Here is a 13,305-nt window from a genome sequence, read left to right as displayed (position 1 = left end):
TGGACCTAGGACCTTGCATGCACGAAGCACATGGCCTTTGAAAGAGGGTTTCAGTTAGGGCAGGCATCCCCAAACTCGGCCCTCCAGCTCTTTTGGGACTACAATTCCCACCATCCCCAACCACTGGTCCTTTTAGCTAGGGATGGGAGCTGTAGTCCCAAAACAGCTGGAGGGCCGAGTTTGGGGGGGGTACCTGAATTAGGAGAAGGAGCATGGTTCAGCGATATAAGCACCTGCCCTGCATGCAGAAGGTCCCAGGTTCAATTCCTGGCATTTCGAAGTAGGGTTGGGAATCTCCCCTGCCTGAAACCCCGGAAAGCCACTGCCAGTGCAAGTAACAATGCTGAGCTATATGGACCTATGAGAGGCAGTGTGGTGCAGTGGTTGCAACACTGAGCTAGGACCCAGGAGACAAGGGTTCAAATCGCCATTGGGCCATGAAGCACACACTGGGCAGCCTTGGGTCAGTCGCTGCCTCTCAGCCTACTCAACCTCGCATGCTTGTTGTAGGGATTGAGAAAAGGTAGGAGGACCATTTACACTACATGGGTTATAAATGCAGTAAAATAATAAACCGAGCCGGATCATCAAGTTTGCAATTTGCTTTCCCAGAATTCTCATTATAAGAAAAGATAAGGTAAAAAGTAAATGACCCCTGGATGGTTAAGTCCAGTGAAAGACGACTATGGGGTTTTGGCGCTCATCTCGCTTTCAGGACGAGGGAGCCGGCGTTTGTCCACAGACAGCTTTCCAGGTCATGCGGCCAGCATAACTAAATTGCTTCTGGCTCAATGGAACACCGTGACGGAAACCAGAGCGCACGGAAACGGCGTTTACCTTCCCGCCGCCGCAGTACTTGCACTGGCGTGTTTTCGAACTGCTAGGTTGGCAGGAGCTGGGACAGAGCAACGGGAGCTCACCCCGTCGCGGGGATTCTCTACAGAATGAAGGAGACCAGCTAATAGCACCGTGGGTCTATTGCTCTCCATAAACCTGGGTCCCCGCAGGCCTGTTCCTGGAAGCTTAGGATTGTTCCCGCGTTATATAAACACCACCATCAACTTACAGAGAGACACTGCATTCAAAGAGGGACTGTTAAAGACAGTCAGTGCCTTCCTTCAAAACCAGCCTCCAGGAGAATTCTGAGCTCCAGAGCAGAAAAGGCAGAAGCTTCAGCAAAAGAAATCTGGGAGCAATTGGATCCCTGAAGAAGGAGCACAGTACAGAGCTGGTTCTTTGAAGCCACTGTCTGAGCCGGACTAAGCACTGTTGAGCTGCTTTTCCTGGCACTTAAGGACTAGTTCAGACATTGAGGCTGATTTACAGTTTGGTACTTTGTTCATCATAGGAAGCTGCCTGAAGTCCTTAGTCCATCTGGCACAGCACTGTCTGCACTGACGGGCAGCAGCTCTTGATGGCTTGGGGAAAGGGCTTTTCCCAGCCCTAACTGGAGACCCTTGGCATTGAACCCAGGACCACCTGCATGCAAGGTGGCTGCTCTACCACCGAGCTACAGCCAAACGGCTCACTCACTGCCGTTTTCCCTTTCCTGGTTTATGAGGCAAACCACAGCTTTTGAGAAATCATCTGAATGCAGGGGGAAAACATGCTTTGCATTTTCTTGCAAATCTGCACTGCATGCAACTGGTTTCCAGTCCTGGGTCTGCAAGCAAGCAAAAAATATTCCGCTCGTGCAGACCAAAACCAGCAGAAAGAGGGAGGAGGGAATTACGATATGATGTCAAAGAAACCCCAAAGTGATATTCAAGGCTTGCTCATGTTTCACCAAAATGTGGCTGGCTGTGACATGTGAGCCAGCCTCAGGTTTTTGGAAACCACACTTTGAAACCTAAGAAAAGAAGAGCAGCCTTGCTGGATCAGGCCAATGGCCCATCTATTCCAACATCCTGCTCTCACACTGGCCACTCAGATGCCTGTGGAAGACCTGCAAGCAGGAGCTGAACACAACCCCAGCATTGTCCCCTCCTGAAGTTTCCAGCAACTGGTATTCAGAAGTGTTATTGCCCCAGCATATACGGACACAGAATATAGCCATCATGTTCGTGTATTTTCATTATTGCATTTTATTGTGTTGTAAATTGCTTCGGAACGTTGCTACGAGAAGTGATTTGCAAATTTACCGTATTTTCCGCTCTATAGGACGCACTTTCCCCCCTCCAAAAATGAAGGGGAAATGTGTGTGCGTCCTATGGGGCAAATGCAGGCTTTCGCTGAAGCCTGGAGAGCGAGAGGGGTCGGTGCACACCGACTCCTCTCGCTCTCCAGGCTTTAGGCAGCTATCCGCAAGCCTTCTAAGTGCGGCGGGAGTTCCAGCTGAGCTCCCCGGGCTTCAGGTAGCTATCCGCAAGCCTTCGGGCTTCGAAGGCTTGCAGATAGCAGCCTGTTCTGGGGGCCGGGGAAGCTCGGGCTTCCCCCATCCCCAGCCCCACAAGCTCTGGGAGCAGCGGCGAGGTTGCACGCAATCTGGACCTGTTCCTGGACCCGAGCTTCCCCCAACCCCAGCCCCACGGCTGGGGGGGGGAGCAAAATTTTTTTTCTTTATTCCCCCCCCTAAAAACTAGGTGTGCCCTATGGTCCGGTGAGCCCTATGGAGCGAAAAATACGGTAATAAAACTACACTCACACTGTTTTCGCCTGTTTCTCCTCACCCAGCAGCAGGGAGGGCCAGACTGTAAGCTGCTTGGGGCAAAGACCTGTCTCACTCATGGGTTGATTGCATTTAGATCCCACCAAGGAGTTCAAGGTGGTGTGTGCGTGCAGTTCTGCTCCTCTCCTCAATAAATCGTCACAACAACCCTGCGAGGCAGGTTAGGCTGAGAGGCAGCGACTGGCCCAAGGTCACCCAACCCATGGCCAAGTGGGGATTCGAACCCTGGTCACTCAGGTCCTAGCCTGACACTCTAACCCAGTGGTTCTCAACCCGTGGGTCCCCAGATGTTGTTGGACTACAACTCCCATCATCCCTAGCTAGCAAGGCCAGAGCTCAGGGATGATGGGAGTTGTAGTCCAACAACATCTGGGGACCCACAGGTTGAGAACCGCTGCTCTAACCGCTACCCCACGCTGGATACACCACGGCGCTACAGAAACCACCACTTTCCGGGAGGACTTGAAATTCAGGAGGCATCACATTACATCACTTGTTTATCTGCTATTCCCTTTCCACTGTCTTTAGGAAACAATGTGGTAATCAAGTAAGTTCAAGGTCTCTGGAGTGAGTTTTCACAGCGCAGAGCCAACCCTGTCCCTGCACAGATGTCCAGCCTGACCCAAAGCCACCCTCCTTAATTACTGGTACTCCGAGTCCTCACTGTTGCAACTTAGAAGGACGCAGCTGGTCGCTGCAATCTCAGAAGACCAAATCAATCACCAAATCCAAAAGGGGAGCTACGAGAAGGAAGCTCGGATTTGTTCAGCGACTTTCACTCCTGCGTAGGGGTGGGTGAAATCCACATCGCTCCAATGGGAAAGCCTTAGAATCAATGACCTCACTGGAGAAACCCCTTCCAGGAAACTGCCATGTCCCAGCCAAAGTCTTTCTGTAGCAGCTAGTTGACGATCTCTGCTTTTTAGATTTCTTAAGCGGTTTTTATTGTGTATAGGTATTGCTGCAAACCAGCTTTGATTTTGTGTATGTGTGTGTGTGTGTGTCATGTTGCCGTTTAGTCGTGTCCGACTCTTCATGACCCCATGGACCAGAGCACGCCAGGCACTCCTGTCTTCCACTCCTCCCACAGTTTGGTCAAACACATGTTCGTAGCTTTGAGAACACTGTCCAACCATCTCGCCCTCTGTCGTCCCCTTCTCCTTGTGCCCTCCATCTTTCCCAACATCAGGGTCTTTTCCAGGGAGTCTTCTCTTCTCGTGAGGTGGCCAAAGTATTGGAGCCTCAGCTTCAGGATTTGTCCTTCCAGTGAGCACTCAGGGCTGGGTTCCTTAAGAATGGATAGGTTTGATCTTCTTGCAGTCCACGTGACATAGTGGTATATAAATGTTTCGATTATTTAATTAAGATCACACAGCATGTCCATGGCTACAGCCTGCTCCAAAAAAATCACGCATCCACTGTTTTGTGGGGCCGCAATGGCACAAAAATGTGATTACAAAGCACAGATCCACATGGATCCTCAGGATTTTTGCATTGGGCTACCCCAAACTGACCGTCAAATCACATGTCTGTGGCCACAGCATGAACCACAAAAATCATACATCCACTGTTTCGTTCAGAATATTTTTTTTCTTGTTTTCCTCCTCTAAAAACTAGGTGCGTCTTATGGTCAGGTACTTACTATGGAGTGGGAAAATGTGGTATTTCATTTCATTTTATAAATAAATACAATTTATCTCTCGCTTTCCCAGTTTTAAAAACATGTTCTGTTAACAGCAGGTCTGCAAATAACATCTTCTAGTCTCCAGGATGAATAGATGATTCACAAGCGGAGTGTGCGTGGGGTGGGATGGGGAACATGGATCAATTGTGTCAGAATATAGCCAGCAGCACACTTGCTAGTCCCCTTTTCTGTGTCTTCGAGGACTAAAGGAGATCATAAGGAGGCCAATGTCATAACACTCTTCTAAGAAATCTATGGTGCGGCCGCATTTGGAACACCGCGAGTACAGTTCTGGTTGCTACACCGCAAAAAGGATATTTTAAGAGTTGGAAAAGGTTCAGAAAACGGCTAGCGAAGTGATAAAAGTGATCAAGGGGATCACTAAGGAAATGCTGCCGTCTTTGGGACTTTTCAGTTTGGGAAAAATGTGAGTTAAGAAGAGACACGATAGGAAAATGATGCACGGCACAGAGAAAGTAGACAGAGGAATTTTTTTCTCCCTCTCTCTCTCATAACACTGGAAGTTGGAGACATCCAAGGGAGCTGAATGTGGGAAGATTCAAGAACTGTGGAACTCACTGCCACAGGAGGCAGCGATGGCCACCAACTTGGGTGGCTTTAGAAGAGTTTGTTTAAAAGTTAAATTCACGGAGAAGTAAGGCTCTCAGTGGTTACTAGTCCTGATGGCTATGCTCTGCCCTATGCGGCCTAGGACCCACGTACTTACGGGACGGCCTCTCCTAATATGCCCCACGGAAGACCTTAAGGTCCACAAATAACAACACTTTGGAGGTCCCGAGAATCAAGGAGGTTAGATAGGTTTAAACTAGGGCCAGGGCCTTTTCAGCACTGGCCCCGACGTGGTGGAATGCTCTGTCACAAGAGACTAGGGCCCTGGGGGACTTGACATCTTTCCGCAGGGCCTGCAAGACAGAGCTGTTCTGCCTGGCCTTTGGTTTGGACTAGGTCTGACTCTTATGTTTCCCTCCCCTTATGGCCTTGATTTATTAGGTACTTTAAAATGAGGCTGCATTTTAAATTGCATTTTAACCTGTATTTTAAATTGGATTCCCCTCCCCCCCTGTTTTTCCCCTATTATGTTTTTACTGTGATTTTATTGGTGTTAGCCGCCCTGAGCCTGGCTCTGGCCGGGAAGGGCGGGGTATAAATAAAATTATTATTATTATTATTATGGTCACAGGGGAGGAGAATGCTCTTGTGCAGAGAGGCACCTAATTGTCCACTGTGACAACAGGATGCTAAACCAGATGGGCCTGATCCATCCAGCACTTCTTATCTTCTAAAAGTGATAGAGCCCTTGACTTAAGGCAGGTGTTCAGAAGACCTGTAGGGGCAGCCAGATGTTGTTGGACTATAACTCCTATTACCCCAACTCGGACTGATGATGCCTGGAGGGCACAACGTTGGCTATCCTTGCTGCAGATGCCGTACTAAAACTCTTGACGGCCCCGTGCCCCTGGTCAAGCTGGCTGCTGTGGCTAATGGGAGTCCACCACCTCTGGAGAGTTACAAGGTTAGCCACTTCTGGCTGCAGGTGCCATTCACAGGTTCTTCAACAGCAGGTCTGGGGGAAAATAAATCTCCCTCTCAGGCCTTCTGGGCTCAAGGGGCAAATGGTCCACGAGAGCTTCTGCAACCTGAGAGCCAGTGTGGTGTAGTGGTTAAGAGCGGTAGACTCGTAATCTGGTGAACTGGGTTCGCTTCCCTGCTCCTCCACATGCAGCTGCTGGGTGACCTTGGGCTAGTCACACTTCTTTGAAGTCTCTCAGCCTCACTCACCTCACAGAGTGTTTGTTGTGGGGGAGGAAGGGAAAGGAGATTGTTAGCCGCTTTGAGACTCCTTTAGGTAGTGATAAAGCGGGATATCAAATCCAAACTCTTCTTCTGGTGCCCTTGAGATCAGAGTTCTTCAGCCTATGACACATTGGTTGGCTCGAAGGGCAGCTACAACCCAAAACATCTGGAAGGCACCAAGTTGGGGATGCCAGACTCTCTTTGCTACTCGTTTTCACTCAAAAGGGAAGTTGGCATTGCCAACAAAGGTCCGTATGGTTAAAGCTATGGTTTTCCCAGTAGTGATGTATGGAAGTGAGAGCTGGACCATAAAGAAGGCAGATCGCCGAAGAACTGATGCTTTTGAATTCTGGTGCTGGAGGAGACTCTTGAGAGTCCCATGGACTGCAAGAAGATCAAACCTCTCCATTCTGAAGGAAATCAGCCCTGAGTGCTCACTGGAAGGACAGATCGTGAAGCTGAGGCCCCGATACTTTGGCCACCTCATGAGAAGAGAAGACTCCCTGGAAAGGAACTTGATGTTGGGAAAGATGGAGGGCCCAAGGAGAAGGGGACGACAGAGGACGAGATGGTTGGATAGTGTTCTCGAAGCCACCAGCATGAGTTTCACCAAACTGCGGGAGGCAGTGGAAAACAGGAGTGCCTGGCGTGCTCTGGTCCATGGGGTCACAAAGAGTTGGACACGAAACGACTAAACAACAACATGAGAATTCACAAAATGGTAGGCTCCAGAAGTTTGGGACTGCAACTCTCATCGGCCCCATGCTGGCTGGGTTTGATGGGCATCGCAGCCCAAAAACATCTGGAGGGTGTCAGATTGGCAAGGGCTGGCTTGACGCTTTTATCTAAGTTTAGTGCTGGGAGAGCAGCGAGTCACGAGGCGGAGGTTGTTTTGTAATTACGAGGAAGGGAACAGAGAAGTCAGAGAAAGGAGAACCTCCAGAGGAAGCAGCTTTCCTCGAAGCCTGAAAATAGGCAAGCATCTCCCTTGAGTCATCTGCAAGCCCAGCTGCAAAGCAGCAACTCAGGGTGTTGGGAAACCAAAAAGTAGCTTTCCCTCGACGTTCTTCAGAGCTGGCCTAGGCAAGCAGAAACATCAGGTGGTAGAGGCCCAAGATGCCACAGCAGACTATGCCACTTCCCAAACTGGAGGTGGAGTATCACATTTTTTGAAGTTCTTGCTATGTGGAGGAGGAATTCCTTGCAAGTAGAAATCTAGCACAGGAGAATAGTTTTCCACCTGCAGGCTGATTTTTTGTTTGTTTACAAGGGAGAGTCTATATAACAGCCTGCATTTACCCCCTTTGGGGGGCTTCTCCTATCCCCTGTTTTCTTTTTTAAAAAGTCATTTGCTTTTTCAAACCTTGGGATTCAAGCCTGCCAATACTTCCCTCTTCAACAAGGAAAGCGCCATTTGGGTTATGTGAACAACAGCACGGACCAGGAAAGTTCAGAAACAGAGGGAGATAACCAAATAATTTGTTAAGCAGATCTCACACAACTGGGCTGTTACAAAGATGAAGAGGGGCAGAGAGTTATCAGTGGCTTGCAATTCCTAAAAACATAAATAAGCAGAGTTCACCCTACAGGTCAGTTGCCTTTGCAGCAAATTCTTAAACAACTCCCCCCCTACCTGTGTGAGGGAGTTGAAAGTCCACGAGCTAAAACTACAGGCTTAGAGACCAACAATCCCCAAAACAGGCAAGAATTGACATTAAACATGCGATACGAAGCAGAGGCATTTCTTCCACAGAACTGCTTTTTGCAAACACAAGGCTAAGATGAACAGCCCCATAATATATAGCTCAATGATTCCCTTTGAGTAACTTTGAGCAGACACACAAAGGACTGCAACGCGAGTGCCTCGACAAGGTTTAAAACAACCTTCTCCCAACCTGAGGCCCTTCAATTGTTTGGGACTACAACACCCATCAGGGATGCGGGTGGTGCTGTGGTCTAAACCACTGAGCCCTGGGCTTGCCAATCAGAAGGTCAGCGGTTTGAATCCCTGCAACGGGGTGAGCTCCCATTGCTCAGTCCCTGCTCCTGCCAACCTAGCAGTTCGAAAGCACATCAAAGTGCAAGTAGATAAATAGGTACCGCTCTGGCGGGAAGGTAAACGGCGTTTCCGTGCGCTGCTCTGGTTCGTCAGAAGTGGCTTACTCATGCTGGCCACATGACCCAGAAACTGTACACCGGCTCCCTCGGCCAATAAAGCGAGATGAGCACCGCAACCCCAGAGTCATCCGCAACTGGACATAATGGTTAGGGGTCCCTTTACCACACCCATCATCCACAGCAAGCACATTTTGGCTGTGGATGATGGAAGCTGTAGTCTAAAAACATCCAGAGGGCTTCAGGTTGGGGGAATGACTATTTAGAGTGTTAAGGTGAAGAATTTGCCTAACAGGCATGCATTATTACCCTCACACCTATAAAAGGACTGGGATGAAAGAACCAGAAAATCAAGCACAATGGTTCAAACAAAAGAGAGAGAGAGAGAAAACCAGATCTCAGGGAGAAAACAGCGCTGTAAATTTAGTCCACAACTCTTTACCTTGTTTGCCTGCTCACCTATATATTCTCAAGTTAGTTACTTGTGGCTTAAGGGGAAATGGTTGGGGGGGGGGGGAATCCAGGAAAACGTAGCTGCCTGTTCATTTCAATGTGATTCTTACTTATTGCAGCAACCGAACCAAGTGAGTGTCCATCCACACACATCCAATTAAAGGCAGCAGCAGGAAGATCTAGTGACCACTTGGAAGTACCGTGACAATGACCTAAAGCGCTCCGACGCCACTTTAAAAGTCATGGCTTCCTCCCCCCCCCCCCCGAAAGAATCCTGGGAACTGTAGTTTGTTAAGGTTGCCGAGAGCTCCCACAGAGCTACAATCTCTAGCAAACGACAGAGGTGAGATTTGCACCAGGAACTTCCCTGCCTCTATATTCTTTACACCACTGAACACATTACATCATAACAGGCCAGGACTGGGAAGAGCAACTGCTTTGCAGGCAGGTTCAATCCCTGGCAGGTAGGGCTGGGGGAAAGACCCCACCTAAAACTCTGGACAGCCACTGCCGGTCAGTGTTGGCAATATTGAGCTAGTTGGTCCAAAGGTCTGACCAATAAGGCAGCTTCCTATTTTCCTATACCACCAAGGGTGCGTTTGATAGACAACTGCATGGCACCAATCATAGCGCAGCTGAGTGTACAAAAAGAAAAAAGAAAAAGGACATCCTTATGTTCCAATTCATGGATTGTATCTTACGTGCTGTGATCCCTGCATTGCAGGGGGTTGGATGACCCTTGGAGTCCCTTCTCAACTCTGCAATTCTACGTGTGCACTTAATAGTCAATAGTGTTTCCCCCCTAAAACACACACATACACTATGTGTGCAGTTACCCCTTTAAAGGGGTAGTAAATTGCCAGGTACTACTGGACTCCTGGGATGCGGGTGGCGCTGTGGGTTAAACCACAGAGCCTAGGACTTGCTGTTCAGAAGGTCAGAGGTTCGAATCCCCGTGATGGGGTGAGCTCCCGTTGCTCCGTCCCAGCTCCTGCCCACCTAGCAGTTTGAAAGCATGTCTAAGTGCAAGTAGATAAATAGGTACCACTCTGGTGGGAAGGTAAACGGCATTTCCGTGTGCTGCTCTGGTTCGCCAGAAGCGGCTTAGTCATGCTAGCCACATGACCCGGAAGCTGTACACCGGCTCCCTCAGCCAATAAAGCAAGATGAGCGCCGCAATCCCAGAGTCGGTCACGACTGGAGCTAATGGTCAGGGGTCCCTTTACCTTTACTGGACTCCTATCAGCCTAGGCCAGAATAGTCAATGGCCAGGGACCATGGGAGCTGTAACCCAGTGAAATCTATAGGGCCTAGATTCCTCATCCCACACACACAAAATGCTGCCACAGCGCAAATGCACATTACACAACCTTCCATGTTTTAAAAAGAAGCAGAGCCCCTCACCCAGTAACATGTCAGAGGTTGAGGAGGGAGCCTATTGACCTTTGCGCTGTAAGACCAGAAAAACACACTAGCTTGTTGGTCATTTGTTGCCCAACTGACCAAGCTAGACCATTCCCAGCAACTAAGGTATTTCTAGGGAAAAGAAAACAAGACTCAAGCCTTGACTGGAGACTGGTAATATCTTCCAAAATCATAACACCCATTTTTCTCTTAATCAAATACACTTTGTGCATGCTCAGGGATCACTGGCTTGTAGTCTTTTTTGAAAAGAAGGATGTCAGTGATTAGAAACAGATGCAATGGTTGGACCAGAGCCCAAATCACACTCCCCACCACCCAAAAAACTTAATATTGTAAAGCTCACAGAAACATACACACAAACAAGAGGTAGGACAATTGACCCATGACTATTAAAAGGCTTTCACAGCTGTCTGGGCTGAGTTTAAGACCTGACCTGGACTGTGAGGGCATGGGGGGGGGCAAAGAGCTGGTGCAATGGGGCTCCCCAGACATCACTTAGGAAGTGGGGATCCCCTCGGCAGGGCAGCCAGCCTCCTATTCTCCTCCTTTCCCATAAGGAGGTCGGCTCCCCACCTCCATGCACAAACACGGGCACAGCGTCTTTTACAGCCCCTTCCCCATTGAGGGGCAGGCTTCCTACTGCCTCCTCCCCATAGATATAATATAGGCAGGCAAGTACAGTGGTACCTCAGGTTACATACGCTTCAGGTTACAGACTTCGCTAACCCAGAAATATTACCTCGGGTTAAGAACTTTTCTTCAGGATGTGAACAGAAATAGTGCAGCGGCAGCGGGAGGCCCCATTAGCTAAAGTGGTGCTTCAGGTTAAGAACAGTTTCAGGTTAAGAACGGACCTCCAGAACAAATTAAGTGCTTAACCCGAGGTACCACTGTAAAGCTCTATCCCTGTTGCCCCCAATGCATAGAGACAAGCATTTTTTGGGGGGGGGGGGTCTCTTACAGTCCTCTCCTCAAGGGCAGATGGACAGGCAGGGTCTCCTATTGCCCCCCTCCCCATAAGCAGGCAGGCCATCAGGCAGGTGGCAGCAGGGGAGTAATCTCCTATATTCCTTAATCTCCAAGAACAGACTGAGAGGGTGGCGGCGGCGGGGAGGGAGGTGTTTCTTACAGACCCCTCCAAGGGGTAGACAACAAGCGTGGAGGAAGGTCTCCTAATAGCCCCTCTCCCCATAAGCAGGCAGACGTGGGGGGGGGGAGCAATCTCCTCTAGCCTGAAGATTATGTACGGATAGGTAAGACAGGCAGGCAGACGGACCCCCCTCCTCAAGAGCAGATGGACAGGTCTCCTACTGCACTATCCCACCCCCCGTAAGCAGACAGGCCGATGGGTGGGGAGTGGATACCCCCTATTGCCCCCCAGGCAGGCAGTCTGTCACGGGTCCTCAAGGGAGGGCAGAGAGAGAGAGCTTCTTACAACCTGCCCACCCCATAGCTGAGCAAGCCGGCCGGGTCTCCTACACGACCCTCCTCCCCATAAGCGGGTGGGGTAGAGATATCTGCCCTCCAACCTCCAAGTACAGCCAGGCAAGGAGGTGGGGGGGGGGGTCTTTCATAGACTCCCCTCCCCAAGGGGCGGGCAAAGCGAGCTCCCTATAGCCCTCCCTGCCCCATAAGTAAGGTAAGCAAGCTGGCAGGGTCTCCCATGACCCTCCTCCCCACAAGCAGTGGGGGCAAAGGGGCTCTGACACCCCCTCCCCTAGAGCACGCAAGCATTTAACCCTTCAGGGGAAGTGGGGTCGCTCGGGGGCTCGTCGAGCAGGCAGCCCCGGCGGGCCCTCCCTGCCTACCTCCGGGGCCGCTGGCGCTGAGCTCCTCTCCGGCTGCAGCCGCTTCGCCCTCTCTTGGCTCCGGCCCCAGCGGAAGTGACGGCGGGAGGAGGAGGAGCGGGAGGAGCAGCCGAGGATGGCCGGGGGGGGGGGCAAGAAAACGCCACGCAGAAACACTGCCGGGCGGGAGGAGGGACGGACCGGAAGGAGGGCGGGGGAAGAGAAAAAGAGAGGCGTCGGCTTCATCCGCCCGGCCTATCGGATTTTGCCCTGCTAAGGGTTCCTTTGGTTAGCGAGAGGTTCTTTCTCTCCCTCTTTCCTTCCTTCCCCGCACAAGGCGGCAGGCTGCCGGGCAAGGGCAGGGCCCTGCCCCGAAGAGCCTGCAATAATGGTTATTAAGATAATAATAATAATAATAATAATAATAATAATAATAATAATAATAATAAAGGTTTCACACCTGGCTGCCAGCCCACACTGTCCTTCCAGAGGACTACAGTGGTACCTCAGGTTACATACGCTAACCCAGAAATATTACCTCGGGTTAAGAACTTTGCTTCAGGATGAGAACAGAAATCGTGTTCCGGTGGCGCAGCGGCAGCGAGAGGCCCCATTAGCTAAAGTGGTGCTTCAGGTTAAGAACAGTTTCAGGTTAAGAACAGACCTCCAGAACGAATTAAGTACTTAACCCGAGGTACCACTGCAGTAGTGTTATAAGAAAAACAACCTCTTAATTCCCTTACAGGGGTGCCTAAACTTTATTCCATCAGGCATTTTAAGTTAATGTTCAGGTTTCTGGTTTTGTGGTTAATTTTTATTGTTTTATTCTCTGTGTGGTTTATCTTTATGCAAACTGCTTAGATCTGCTAATGATTAAGTAGCATAAAAATGTGATGGATGAATGAATGTGTCTGCAGCTGCTCCTTCATTTTTGTGAATGCCCCTAAAGAAGAGGAGGCTTAGCAGTGGAGAGGACTGTCCACTTTGTGTAGCTGTTTCTTGCTCTGCTCTGTTTCCCATTTCCCATTTGGGATAGAAAACTCAAGATGGCGGGCAACTCAGCATCGGTACTGTTTTAACAGTGAGTCCATAAGTGACTGTGGAGGCCAATTCTAGATCCACGCGTTCTTCTACAGTGGGGACATAAGTTTCTGGAGGGGAATTGACCACGGTGAGGGTTTGCCTTCCTCTTAGCGCATTTCTCCCTTTCATCCTAAGTTTGAGCATCTTCAAAGCCCATGGCATCTTTGGTAAAGGCTGTTCTCCAATTAGAGCGCTTGCAGTTCAGTGTTTCCCAGTTGTCGGTGTTTATACTACATTTTTAAAGACTTGCCTTGAGAGAGTCTTTAAACCTCTTT

General features: G+C 49.9%; 1 protein-coding gene across 2 annotated transcripts in view; it reads right to left on the bottom strand.

Moving 5' to 3' along the window:
* The window catches only part of AP1B1 (adaptor related protein complex 1 subunit beta 1), a 55,403-nt gene extending 43,322 nt beyond the window's left edge, over window positions 1-12,081 (bottom strand). For both annotated transcript variants that reach the window (XM_028709426.2, XM_028709428.2), the window contains exon 1: window positions 11,969-12,081. The gene's annotated coding sequence lies outside the window, so the exon portion shown is untranslated. The remainder of the gene's footprint in view (window positions 1-11,968) is intronic.
* Between the last annotated feature and the right edge of the window lie 1,224 nt (window positions 12,082-13,305).

The sequence above is a fragment of the Podarcis muralis genome, chromosome 16 (assembly GCF_964188315.1).
Source record: "Podarcis muralis chromosome 16, rPodMur119.hap1.1, whole genome shotgun sequence".
Classification (NCBI taxonomy): domain Eukaryota; kingdom Metazoa; phylum Chordata; class Lepidosauria; order Squamata; family Lacertidae; genus Podarcis; species Podarcis muralis.
Note: the sequence above shows the minus strand (reverse complement) of the source record. Positions and strands in the feature narration are given on the sequence as shown.